Source organism: Bidens hawaiensis, unplaced genomic scaffold (genome assembly GCF_021521415.1).
Source record: "Bidens hawaiensis isolate Kalapana, Puna unplaced genomic scaffold, B.hawaiensis_p1.1 tig00007125_1, whole genome shotgun sequence".
Taxonomy (NCBI): domain Eukaryota; kingdom Viridiplantae; phylum Streptophyta; class Magnoliopsida; order Asterales; family Asteraceae; genus Bidens; species Bidens hawaiensis.
This window is the reverse complement of record NW_027491489.1, coordinates 954,487-968,848: the sequence shown is the minus strand read 5'-3', so window position 1 is coordinate 968,848 and position 14,362 is coordinate 954,487.

Genomic DNA, 14,362 nt, shown 5'->3' with positions numbered 1-14,362 from the left:
GAGCTTTAAATTTTTTTTTGGAAATGACAGTACATTGACTATTTGGCCAATCATATGGATTTAATAGGCTAAAAGGACACTTAGTACAGTCATTAACATGTATTGTTGATTTCCCATTATGTGTAAAATCTAAGGTGATATAAACATAAAGAAACTGTTAAACTTAATGTGGAGCTACATTGTTGTCTATGCATGTTTCAAGATACATTTATCCAAATGATAGGCAGAAAAATGAATATTCAGTCTTACACGAGCCCGTTGGTATTTGGTCCCCAAAATGAAGTATTTGTTTGAAAATGACAAAGAAATCAAGTGAGCAAAAAGTATAAATTTAAACAACACAATGTTGTTATATGTTCACATCTAAAAAGAAAATATTGATGATAAGTTCTGTCATTAAAATTTTTTACCAAATATCAGGGGGTCAAAGTCAAATCAGGGTGATCTGGAGAAAGCCAAATAAGCCTTGAGAATAGATATGGAGCATTAGAAAGCAATATGTGTTATCCATTTAGTATTATGCATCTTAAATGAACCTTAATCATATCACCAAAGAAATGAAATTCATGCTAAGTCTAGACCTGCTGTTAACCTGTCTATACTGTCATAATAATGCTGAGAATGAAGTATTGAGGAAGTAACTTAGTCAATATGATCCCATGATTGAGATCTTTTCATCAAAAGGTAGAAAAATGATTTGAAAGAAAGATAACTGAAATTTGATCTCTTAATGCAACATTTGCTCTTAAACAATGATCTTTAATGATAAAAATGTTTGATAATTGGTTTAAGACAAAAAGAGTTGCATTTTACCTTCAAAAGGTCTGAATATGTATTTTCGAGTAAGGTTTGATGTTTTATAACCTTTTTGAGCAAACTTAGACATTTTGGTCTAATTTTATCCTTTTTGAGCATGTTTTGAAGTTTTTACCATTTTCGGGTAGAGTTTACTGTTTTACTTGAAATTTAACTTTACGAGCAGGCTTGATATTTGATTATGTCTGAATATGATGTTACTAGAAAGATTTTATATAGTTTATACTTTCTAGCATAATTTATTGTTTTGATTGAAAGTACAACTATTTCTAGCAAGCTATTTGATATGTTTAATTACACTGTTCACTAGCAAGCTTTGTTGATTTCTGAACTTTCTAACAAAGTTAACTGTTTTATAGGTTGTTTGAATTTATTCTAGCAAACTTTGTTTTATGAGTGTGTAAGTGAATTTGTCTTATGTAGTCAAGTAAATATTAAATTCAAGCACACTTGATGATTATGTGTTACTTGTAAATATGCTTAGAATACTTGTTTCGGGTAAACTTTAATGTTTCAACTGTTATAAGTATTTGTCTAGCATAGTTCATGATTTTGAATATGATTTTTTGAAATTACAAGTGTTTTCGGGCAAACCTAGTTTTCCAAGCACACTTTATGTTTCGAGCACACTTTGAAAATTTTCAAGTGTTCTCTTAACATACTTGGTAATTTCAAAAACTTTGCTTTTCGAGTAGACTTCGTGTTTAGAGTTCTTCTCTAGCACATTTTGTATTCTTGAAATGTGTCAAGCATACTTTGCTTCTAAGTATACTTGATTGAGTATTTGTTAACTGTTTATGACTTTTCGGGAAGGTTTGTATATTTCAGAAATTCGAACAAGATTGACATTTAGAAATAGGTCTAAGATATTATTTTGGGATTCTTAATTGATTCCTAGCAAGGGTGCCTATTTGATGATTTATACTTGATTATTTGTCTTGTGATTTATTTCTCGAGCAATCTTGTATTTCGAGTAAGCTTTCTTCATTTTATTTACTCAGTTTTATTTCTAAAATACTTTATAAATTCTTAAACAAATCTGGAACGAGCAAGCTTTGTAAACTCACTTTTTCGAGCAAGGTTTGCAAAATGAACTTTATCGAGCAAGGTTTTAAATGAGAAGATATTTACTTGGATAATATTACTGTTTGACAGCTATTTACTCACTAAAAACAAATTGCATTTAAAACCCACCTTCAAAAGGGTATATAAGAGGGAGATATAGAAATTTTTCACTTTATTTACCTCTCTCTCTCTCCTCCAGAAACCCAATCAATCTTCAGTTAAATCCTAACCCTAATTACCCAGCCCACACAATCCGACTCGGTAAGCATCAATTAAATGTTTTCTAACAAAGATTATGTGATTATAGGCATTTAATTTTCATCTTTACTAACTCTCTGTTTCTTTTGTAGGTTATTAATTTGTCAAAGATCAGGTTCTTAAAGAATTTTCTTCTTATCTTCTTCAAATTATAACTTAATATTATTCAAAGATATGAACTTTATGACTAATCTTTGCTTTGGATGTGTTTTTATTTGTTCAGATATGGAGGATGATGAACCGACATACCCATTTGAGCACAAGCATAACATGTGTGCTCTGCTATAAGTAACTCCGGATAATGAGGAGGTAGCGTACATGATTAGATGGCTACAAAGATCGAATATACATTTTGCCTTAACAGAGTGCCATGTTCTTTATAGAAATCATCTTTTAGATTTCTGGCGCTCAGCCACACTTCGTGATGATATAAATGGTAGGAGTTTGGAACCTAACGTGGCAAACCAGGAGATCCGAATCACTGAAAGACGGATCAGAACATGTCTTCATTTGAACGACAATGACCATAACCCAATTCACTTCACGACTGATCATTTGCTGAAAATCTTTGAGCAAACTATGGGTTATCAAGGGAATGTCCATGACGGAAAGTTCCAGAAGGACATGTTTCCGAACATCTATCAGTTCTTAATTCATCACACTATACAAGGATTCGCTCCTCGGAAAGGATCTTGGACTCTGATGAGCAGAGACTTGGCTAATGCAACAGTAGCCGTTGTGTATGATCTACCTTTTAACTTCTCACGGATGATTTTCGAAGGTATGGTGAGTATCTTGAGGAAGCCAACTAGAGAAAAATTCTTAGCTTACCCAAGACTTCTCCAAATCATTTTTAACAGAGAGCTAGAAGATTTACCCATAATGGGAACGACTCATGTGCTTCAGAATACGAATGTATATAAGAGAATTGCAAATTTGTCAAGCGCAAGCAGATTCAATCCAAACACTGAGTTTGATATGTTACCGTGGTTGATTGATCATGATGCTGAAATTATGTCGGTTCCTGAATTAACCTCTGATAAGGAGGATGTGGAGGATTCAGATGATGATTCGGATGGAGATGATGGAGGAGATGGAGATGATGGAGGAGATGGAGATGGAGGAGTTGGAGAGAATATTGATAATGTTGCACAGGTTCAGGGGGAGGATCAACCATTGCCTACACCACCACAAACACCTATACCTACCCCACCAACCACACCACCGTTTTCACCATCACCACATGACCAAACAAACCAATCCCCACCCATCCAAACACAACCCACCCATACCCAAATCCCACCTGAAACCATAAACCAATCCTTAGTCCTTAACCCAAACACAAACCTTTACCCAAGACCCAAGCCATACAACACATGAACCCTATATCCCACAAACACTACCTACACACTTACAAACTTTCCCATCTACACCAATTACATCCCCAACACACTCCCAACACTTAGACCAACCCAACCAACCTACATTCACTATAATCCATTCTAGAACACTTTTAGTACAAAACTTCAATCCTTTGCCCTCAACCAGTGAAAACATATTTTAGTGCCCAAGCCCTCCCACTGACTCAATCCATCCACAACCCCAAACCATAAATCCACCCACTAATCCTATACCTGATCCTTTCTCTGACTCACCACCTGATACCCCTCCCCATGGTACTTATGTGTTCAGATGAAATCTTGATTTGATTTGTGAAAAAGTGGAGTTAAGGGGAGAAAATGATGAGTTAAAGAAGGAAAATGCTGATTTGAAAGTACAACTAGCCCAAGTTCTTTTGAAAATTCAAACCCTTGAGGCAGAAGTTGAGAAGACCTCAGCTGCCCCAAAACAGGGGGAATATACCTATGGCCACTGTTGCTGATGTTGTTGTTGATGAAGATGAAGAGATGGTGGATGTGGAAGTGGAGGCTGAGGCTGATGGACTAAAAAGTATCTTGAATACATATGGTGATTGTGATATTCAGTATAGTGATGAGAGAATGATTGTTGATGAAGATTATGAGGGTGATAAATCTTATGATGATGAGAAAAACTATAATGTAAATGATGAGATTTTAAATACCTTGTATGGAGATTTTGATGATGATCTGTTGATAAAAGAGAAGGAGACTGATGTTGAAATGAATAATCAAACCACTGATGATGTAGTGACTACAGAAGCAATAGCAACTGATGTTGTTGCTACTGATGTTTTGACTAATGCCATTGCCACCGATGTGTTAACTGATGTAATGGATGAGGGTGCAGCAACTGAGGAACTGATTCTGACTGAACAAGAAAATAATAAAGAAAGTTCCAAGAAGGTTGAGCATGATAAGGAGATGGAAGAGTTGTTGGATGATATTTAAAATTTCCCCTCTGAAACTAAAGAAGAAAGAAAAGAACGAAGGAGAAGGGTAAAGCCATAGTTGATGATGAAGAAGAGCCTGTTGATACACAGGAGGTGACTGATGAGGATGAAGATGATGAAAATGTACTGGCTGCCAAAAGGCATGAAAAGATTGTGAAAGAAACATTGGAGAGGGAATTCATTGCCCAAACCATGACTGAAGAAGAGCTGTCTAAACAAGAAACCTTAATTGAACAAGCAAATATTGCCAAAGCTCTTGACCAAGAAGAAAATGCTGAGCAAGAGGTGATTGAGGTGCTAATTAAAATGAAACAAGCTGAGGAAGTTGACAACACCTTAGCATTGGTTATAAGCAAATTTGCTCAACCTGAAGCACCAACCACTTCTGAAAAGGTTACTGATGAAACATAAAAACAAGTTGTGGTAGATGAGGCTGGAGAATTGCTGACAAGAATTGCTTTAAAGCAATAAAGAAAACAAGTTGAAGAGGAGGTTGAGAAAAACCCTCCAGATGAGTGGAGTTATGATTCACCACCGCAAAAGAAGTTTGGAAAGGTTATGCAAGGAAGAGGAGGTTGAATGAAAAGGATGATGTAGAAAAGGATGAACCAATTAAAAGGGCTGAGAAGAATGGTGATCCTGAATATTTTGTTGAAAGTCCCAAGGAACATGAAAGCCATGTGATGGCTGTTCCTATACAGATGGTTATGCCTGATATTGAACCAGACATGAATGAACCTAGAATAGAAGCACTTGATGACTCAACTAAACATGATGATACTGAAGTTGATGAAAGTGCTGAAGATGATACTGATGATGACAACAATGATGATGACAATAATAATGGTCAAGGTGATAAGGTTGAAAAGGTTGATATTGTGTCCCCTCAAGTTGAAATGACTAATGAACAGAGGGAAAATATACAACAAAGTCTGGATGAGGCAAGAAGGAATAATCCTTTGGTGATAAAACTGATAAGATTTGGATATGGATTTGAAAGATTGGCTCCTCTATATGATGAGGAGTTGCAAAGGTTAATTATAAAGAAGATCATGAAATCAGGAAGAAAATTGAAAAGAAAAATAAAGATTTTTCGTGACGTATAGAGACTATTTGAGAAAGCAAGGACTAAATGAAAAGGATTTGAGTAAGATGAGTTTCAATGATTTGGAAAGACATTATAATTTGAACAGAGAAATAATAGAAAGAGAAGAGAAGGAGAGATTGACAAGAGAGGTCAAACAAACTGAAAGGATAAATGAACTGTCAAAAAGATTTGGTGGAAAGTGTAAGTATTTGATTGAGAAAGGAATGGCTTCAGAGATGGTTGACAGTCTGTCAAAAGAAAAAGTTGAGCTATATTTCAATAAATTCTCTATGAGTACTGAAACTGAGATGCCTACTAGAAGACCAAGACTTGTTACATTAGCCGAGAAAAGGAAGGAGGAAAAGAAAAGAAAATGGGAAAATGAACAATTGGTTTTGCTGGAGAGGCTAATGGAGGCTAAAGGGAGATTAAGTGAACTTGAAGGCATGCGCAGATCAGACAGATTGGCACTATACTTATCTATAATTAAAAAAGATGATTTGGAAATAGTTGAAGCCTCAAATACTCCTATTCCTGTGGAAGTCAAACCGGAACCTGTTGGACACATAGATCCATGGGAAGATGAGGAGATGGTCAAGATGTTGAAAGGAATAATGAAAAATAAGGGTATGAAGGAAAATGTTTTGGATATGCTGGGAAAAGCACAACTGAATCAACTATTTTATGAACAAAAGGCTGAATGGGAGAAACTCTTGACAGAGGAAAGAAACCCCTGAAGTTTTATAGTTGGACCTGGTGGAGTGAGGCTTGTACCTGCTGCTCAGCTAGGGGATGAGAATGTAATGAATATGATTGGAAAACTGTTCATAGATGGAGGTGAAAATCTTCTAGATCTGTTGAATATGTCAGTTGAAATGGTGATTGAAATTTATAAAAATAAATTTGGAATATTGGGGGCCACTAAATCTATGAAGTCTGTTCCTTCAAGGCCCTCGGCTTCAAGAGGACAAAGATCAACAACCAGAAATGAGCCAAGTAGAGCTGAATCACAAAGATAAGAAAGGCCACCAATTGATTTGGACCTGCCTATAAAGCTATTCTATGACTCTGTCTCTCATACTTTGAAGGTGATAATGAAAAGCAGGAAATTGAGAGAGATTATCTTCAAATTTGACTTTGCTGACTACAAGAGAGAACAACTTGAAGAAATGGCAACTCTGGAGTTGTATGACTACCATAACAGGAACAAACTTGCAGGTAGACAACAAAATGAGCTGTCCAAGTATTTGAGAAGTGAAGCAGGGATGGGATTCCCTTTGTTGAATCAAAAGAAAAAGTGGAAATTAACTGAGCATTAAAAGACTAAGAGAGGCAAGAGATTAAGTGACATAAAGCATGCTGAGTTTGGCTACCTCTGAAAAGTCAGGAACAAAAATCCACTTGCAAACTTAAACACTTGCATAAGTATGAGAAGGGAAATGACAATGCCCAATCATACAGTCTAGAAGAATGGCAGAATTACCCAAATTGACTACAACAAAAATGAAGATTCCTACATTCTTCGCAACTCTGATGGACTTATCTTGGTTATAATCAAGACAGATGAAGACCTTACTTTCCTGCATGATGAGGATTTAAGAGATATAATGCACTGGACACTTCCTGTGAATCATCCTCATCAACAACGATTATTTATATTCAAGGAAAAGGCAGGAATAGTAAGAGTAGATCGAAGACAATCAGCCTCTAGCTCCAGAAGACAATGAAGATCTGTCTTAGCTTAGGCTTTGCTTTGTAATGTCCACTGGACAGAATTCTCAACTATGTGATCTTTTGATTTTGTAATGTAATTTGATTTTGATTTGATGTGTATTTTTGACTAAGTGTATGTAACCTTAGAGGTGTTTTGGGAAAGCTGAGGTGTTCCAATCTAGGGGGGAGATTGTTGGGTCAAAGATTTGACATGAAATGACTCAAGGAAGATTGGAATCTTCTCAACACTCCCCAAATATGGCTAAGTATGGAAACCGAGCACACTTGGACTTCATAGCAAGGTTTTACTTGTCCTAGAAAGGTATTTTTCTCTTCGAGCAAAGTTATCTTCTTGAAGTCTTCTTAAGTGTCAATCCGAGAAGGGTTCACTTTGTCTAGCAAAGGTGTTCTTCAAGTCGAGCATAGTTTTCTTACCAGCAAACCCTTGACTAAACTAAGCTTATGAAGCTAAGTAATTGGAAGATCTAGCAAGGTTTCATCAATAAACAGTAGTCCGAGCATGCTTGAAGAAAGTTGATCATGAAATACTCTAAGTACTTTCTCTAGCAAGGTTCAACCCCTAGCAAGCTACATTTCTATTATCACAAGTCAAACAGTGTTACCAGAACACTTGAGTTTGCTTAATAAGTTATCTTTTCACTAAGGGTTGAAGGGACTCATGAAGAACAGTTTGTTCGTTGAACCATATCGAGCAAAGTTTGCTATGGTCAAGAAGATTGAAGTCTGCTAGGTGAGTATTTTCTAGGGAAAATACTCTAAGTAAAGTCTACCCGGAGAATTGTTTACCAGCACACATCAAGGTTACTAGGTCTACTCGAAGAAGACAAAAGACACAAAGTCTCCCCGAAAGACCTGTTTTTACACTTAGAATCTTTTGTAATATGTTTTATGAATATGTATCAATCATTAGGGTTTCCAGATGTCAGGACAGCTGTCAGGTAGTGTCAGGCCTATAAATTGAATATTTTAGGGCACGCCTACCACAGGTAACCTTTTACACTTGTTAGACCTACTGAATATTCCTGAATTGAGTGTGACGGTTGTCCTAAGAATAGTACTGATAAACATTCCTTACAGAAACCCTAATTGATTTGTATTTGTATGAATCTTTCAATAAATGAAAATCTTTTGAGTTAATGTTTGTGCCAGTTACATTTTGCAAGCATTAAGCAACAATCTTGTGTGTTAGTGATTCCGCCGTTAACATACATTTATTCTTACCCTAAATCGCAAGTCGTTAACCTTCTTGTCAACACATCATTGTGTGGGTTGCGACATTAATATTGAGTGATCATATAGGACCGACAACAAGTCCTTTCACAAGTGAATCATTATGAGCATTAAGTGAATCATATCTAGACTTAACAGTTTCACATTCAGAACAGGCAACATTTGCAGATAATTTAGTAGAATGACTAACCTTGTCAATTTTAGCCAGGCATGCAAAGGAAGTTGGTTGCATATTGCAAGAATCATCTGAATCCAATTATGAATCATTTTAGGAAGATAAATCGTTCCCACTAGCATCTTGAAAGCTTTTGGTATGCTTGAACATAGCCAAATTTGCTTGGTTATCATTACACAACAGTCTTTGAGTCCAGTCTGTTCCTTTAGCCGTAAGAAGAGCTTGTGATCCTGAAGCTTTAGAAGAACTACCTCCAAAAGGTTATTCAGAAGAATCATTACCCTTCGCCCAGAATTTATTTCTTGATTTCAAGGTCCATTATACTCCTTCTTTGGCTTATCACATTCTTTGACAAAATGACCAAACTCTTGACTATTGTAAAATTTGACCTTCAATTTATCAAAACCAACTCGTTTGTTCAGAGATGGTAAATCTTTGCTGGTTCGTTGCATAAACATCTTCACCTTTCTAACAATCATGGCCATATTCCATTTAAGATCCATTAACTCCAAATCATCTTGATCAATTTGATCATAATCTTCATCAGTCAGCTCACTTGTAGCAATCTTGCTACCCACCAAATTTTTATAAGATGATATGAAAGCACAAAGGAAAGCAAAATTCTGTTCAGCCTCCTTCATGTTGACATTTGGTGGTGGAGTGAGACTATTAGTAATAAGTGATATTCCAGAATTATCATTACCTCCAGAAGCCATGAAGCATACATTAGGATCACTATAGGAAGATGATCTCTCTTGTGCAGTTTGAGTAAGAAATGAAGTAATTGGAGCTGCAGGACTACTTAAAGGCAAACAACCTCCATATAATGTCGGATCTTGAGTTTCTTTTGATGGATTTTGACATCTCAAGTCATACTCTCTATCTTCAATCTTTTGTACAAACTCCATTGCAGTAAGATCATCATTCTTGAAGTAATTGTTTTCTTTAAGCACCATGAGAAATGTTAAATATGAACCAAGTAGAGCATTCTTCACAGTGTCAATCTTATTAGTCTCACTTGGTTTCATTTTTAACTTATTCATCTCAGCAATAAGATGATTGAACCTTGTAATCATTTCTTCCACAATCTCTCCTTTCAATAAGTTAAAGTTTCAAAATTGAAACTTTAACATCACCTTTTTACTTTCTTCAGTGTTACCCATACGTCTCATCTTGATGTGTTGAAATAATGATGCACATATCTTAATACTCCCTACTTGATGAAAAATAATATCGGGTAATGCCATAGTCAAAGTAGAGTATGCCTTAGTATCAATCTCTAAAGCTTTCTTTTCTTCTTGAGAGTATTGAGTAAAAGCTTTCGGTGTAAAACCAATAGTCTCATTTCCAACCATAGGCACAGTGTACACATCATCAAGACAACGTGAACAATCAAGATGCACAGAACCAAGATGTGCTCTAAAACGTGGTTCCCATTTAGCAATATCACTAAATTTCATCATACGAGGACACTTTGAATGGGATCCAATTTCAGCATCAAGATGTAACATTTGTTGCATTAACACGTTTTGAGAGGCCAATGCATGATAACCGGCCATTTTAAGTAAATAAAAGTTCAAACTTTGATAAAATTCAAACTTAAGGGTTTAAAATGAAATTTTAATAGCGAATGAGTGAAGATGAGTGATAACGAATCAAGAACAGCAACTTAACAAATGAAGTGAGTATAAATGCCGAATGAGTGACGAATCAATGACAACTGAATGATGAATGAGAAGACGAATGGTTAACGAATCATTGACGAATGAGAGGGCGAATGGTTAACGAATCAGTGACGAATGAGAGGACGAATGGTTAACGAATCAGTGACGAATGAGAGGATGAATGGTTAACAATCAGTGATGAATGAGAGGATGAATGGTTGACGAATCAGTGACAAATGATCAACACGAATTGATAACGAATTGATTACGAACGAGTTTGTTATTATGCTGTAAAAAACTACACACGTGCCACGAATCAGTTAGAAACTGATAACAAATAACGAGCACACGCGTAACGAATGAATAATAATAATCATAACGAATGGCAAATATCTTCAAATCTTCAAACCTTTAAACATTGATTTCCAGATTTCTGGAAAATTTCCAGATCAAATTTGGAAAACAACAAAATAAACTAATGGATTATTATATCAATATTGCACCAAATCAAATCAAAGGATCAAAATGCTCGTAATCATCTCGCGAACACCATTATCCTATTCCTTAAACCACAAATCGATCTACCGATCACCAAAATCCAATAAACCAGAAACCAAAATCCTCTCTTCCGTACACAATTCAAATACAAACCAAAACCATCACAAACATGCTTAATAACTCAATTCAATCCACACTACACAATCCAATCCGAACACAATTTCACCCAAATCAACTCCAATTAACATATCAGCATGTTAATTCAAGTGAATTCAATAAAATTAACTTTAAGCCAAAAATCAACAATTATCAACTGAATTCTCTGTCAATTCATATCGAATTACCTTAAACCACAAGCAATCTAACTCTGGATGCTTTAATACCTCTTGTTGAAACCTAGATCCAATCAATACATATTCATATAAGATTGATTAGCTTATATATATATATATATATATATATATATATATATATATATATATATATATTTATATGATATACTTTAGGTTAGGTAATTAATAATATAAGTGAAGTGATTAAGAGAGATCAATTGGACAGAGTTTCGGTGTAATCTTAATCAATTAGACATAGTTGTTCTGTGTGACTTGTCATTACGCGTTCTTGGCTAAAGGCGTTGATACATTTATTGAATGGCATCTATTTCGATTATAATAGTAGTGGATAGGAAAGAATACCAACCTATCTTATCCCTGTAATAAAATATATAGTTTTGAAACTTATCCCTAAACAATGCTTAGGTATGTTTAAATACCTAATTCTCTAAGATCGATGACTTTGATAACAACATGTCACACCCCAACTTAGGGCCTAGAAGTGTGACCAATAGTCGGTACATGTTTTTGAAATATATCAGAGTTAGAGGTTGTAAAGCGGAAGTCTTTGATTAAAGTATTAATATTTTCTAAAAGTCGGAAATTAAACACCCGATGATCAGTACAGAAGTGTTTTTATAAAACTATATTTACATCAATAATAAAGACATAATTAATGATATTATCTTTATGTTTGTACCTGGTTTCACTCATTGTCTTTTATCTATAAAATTGTTTTGTTTTATCCTTTAGTTTCCAAATCCAACAGCGTTTGTCCTTTGACCCTAACCCACTTAGTTTTTCTCTTTATGTCTTGTCATGTGCCTTAAACATGAGTGAATACTGGTCATTTTACCTATTAAAATTAAAATATTTTAATAAAGTAAAAAATACAAAAAACTATACACAGTATCTCTCCCTCCCACTTACCACAGCCACCACCACCCAACCTACCACCGCTGTCACAGTCTAAACCGCCGCCACTGCAACCATCCTCAACAGCGAGGGAACTCAGATCATAGAGTCTACAAACTCCAACCAAACCTACCTTACACACACAAAAATAATCAAGCAAACCAACTAATTATGCATATTCCAGAATTACGTTCTACAACTTCCCAAATTTTCCGTCATCATCACTCCATTGTCTACCAAACCAATCAATTTATGTGGGCTTTGGGGGGCTTTTTTTGGTCTGGCTTTCATCACCTTCAACACGGAAACAAGAAAAGCAAGAACCTTTTTTGTATTATCATATTTGAGATCTGATTAGTACGAAGATGAAACGAGTAAGAAGATACCCCACCGATCTAACAAAATTAGGTACTGCAACCTTAGATCTGTAACCAACCACCACTGAATCGAGATTGTCAAAGAGGGAACCGTGTTCGGCGTTATCGAGGAAAGTCAAATCTGAGTGCCACCGTGTTCAGGGCGCGACAGTGGTGACTATGGTTGTAGGGTGTTGGTTTGGGGAAGATGAGATCGGTGGATGTGGTGGTGAACTAGTGTGGCCTAGCGGTGGTGGCGTCGATGGCCGGTGGTATGGAGAGAGAGTGAGAGTGTGTATGGATATCTACATATTATATATTTCTTAAGTCATTTATTTTTTTGTTTTATTAAACTAATTTTTAATTTAACAGGTAAAATGCTAATTTTCCCTCATGTGCTTACAGGAAAAACAAATTGGGTTAAGGTCAAAAGAAAAATATTGTTGGATTTGTAAACGTAAAGGATAAAACGGAACAATTTTAAAGATAAAGGACAACGAGTGAAATTAGGTATAAACATAAAGAACGACAATATCTGTAATTCTGTCTAATAAAAATTTTATCTGAGCCTTCAGATCCTACAATGGCTAATCATCATCTCCCATCATATATTCATGGTTACCTGTAAAACAGTTTTATAATACATGTCCGTAACACATGCTGGTGAAGATGCTGACTTTAAAACACTTATGAAAACCATTAGTTCATACTCATAACAATCAACGACCTCTAGACTAGAGTACCAATTATATCACATTAGTCCAGCCCTATCGATTGGCTCAATGAGACAAGGACATGGTAACACGTGTGGTGAGGTATTCCTACCCTCTGCCCACATAGGTAAGGATTCAAACACAAGTATAGCTAGCATGAATGCCAACAGATACTAAAGTTTTAAGGAACTTTAATCCCATCTAAACTTATGTTTATGGGTAAATGACTCGATTATAGATTTTTATAGATATGAAAGTATTCACTCTTGTTTTGAATCAACGCTTTCACTAATTTATATTTTGAAGTAACCTCAGACCTATAATACGAGAATAACCTTGTATAAATATCTAGATCGAAAGATCTAGCTTAAGACTATAGTTTGTTTTGCATAATCTTTACTTTAATAAACTATTTGTTTATATGTAAAATATTTGGACCTTTAGTCCCTTTCGTTTATTTACCGTATATGTGCTCCATTTCTTTTTCATGATGAAACATATATGCTAGGTTTCTTTTTTAAGAAGAAACGTTAATTTATATCTCCTGCATTATAAACTCTATGTTTCTTAATTAATAGGAAACAATATTTTATCTATACGCTTGGCTTATGAAAAGTAATATTTAACTTTATATGTGATTAAGGTATGGGGTATACCCCCGACTATGGACTAAGTCAATATAATAAAACTTTTAGGAAGAATCCCTACCTTATACGGGGTATCTAGGATGAAATGCATAGGCTTAAAGTAGACAACACACCTACTTATCATTGGGTATTTGTGATAGAAAAACACCAAAACTTGCACAAACTTCGAGAAGAGAACACGTCTGAACCAAAATCATGGCACATACTTCGAGGTTATGTGCATGTAGGGAAAGTGTGTTGGGATGCATTGACTGGTCACCCGAGCCCCCTTTTATATGCAAGTTTTCTGTTTCTTCACATATCGCGATGGGACTTTATTCGCGTAGCGCGACGAGCCTTAAGCGGCCTTTGGAATATATATTATGAATTCATAAGGTATGTCTGAATATTATTAAATTTAACTTTTTATTGCATTTTTTTAACCATTCGTGTGTATTACACGGGCTATATCCTAGTATAGAATCATAGAGTCCAATATATTCATATTTAAACTCTAAGTAC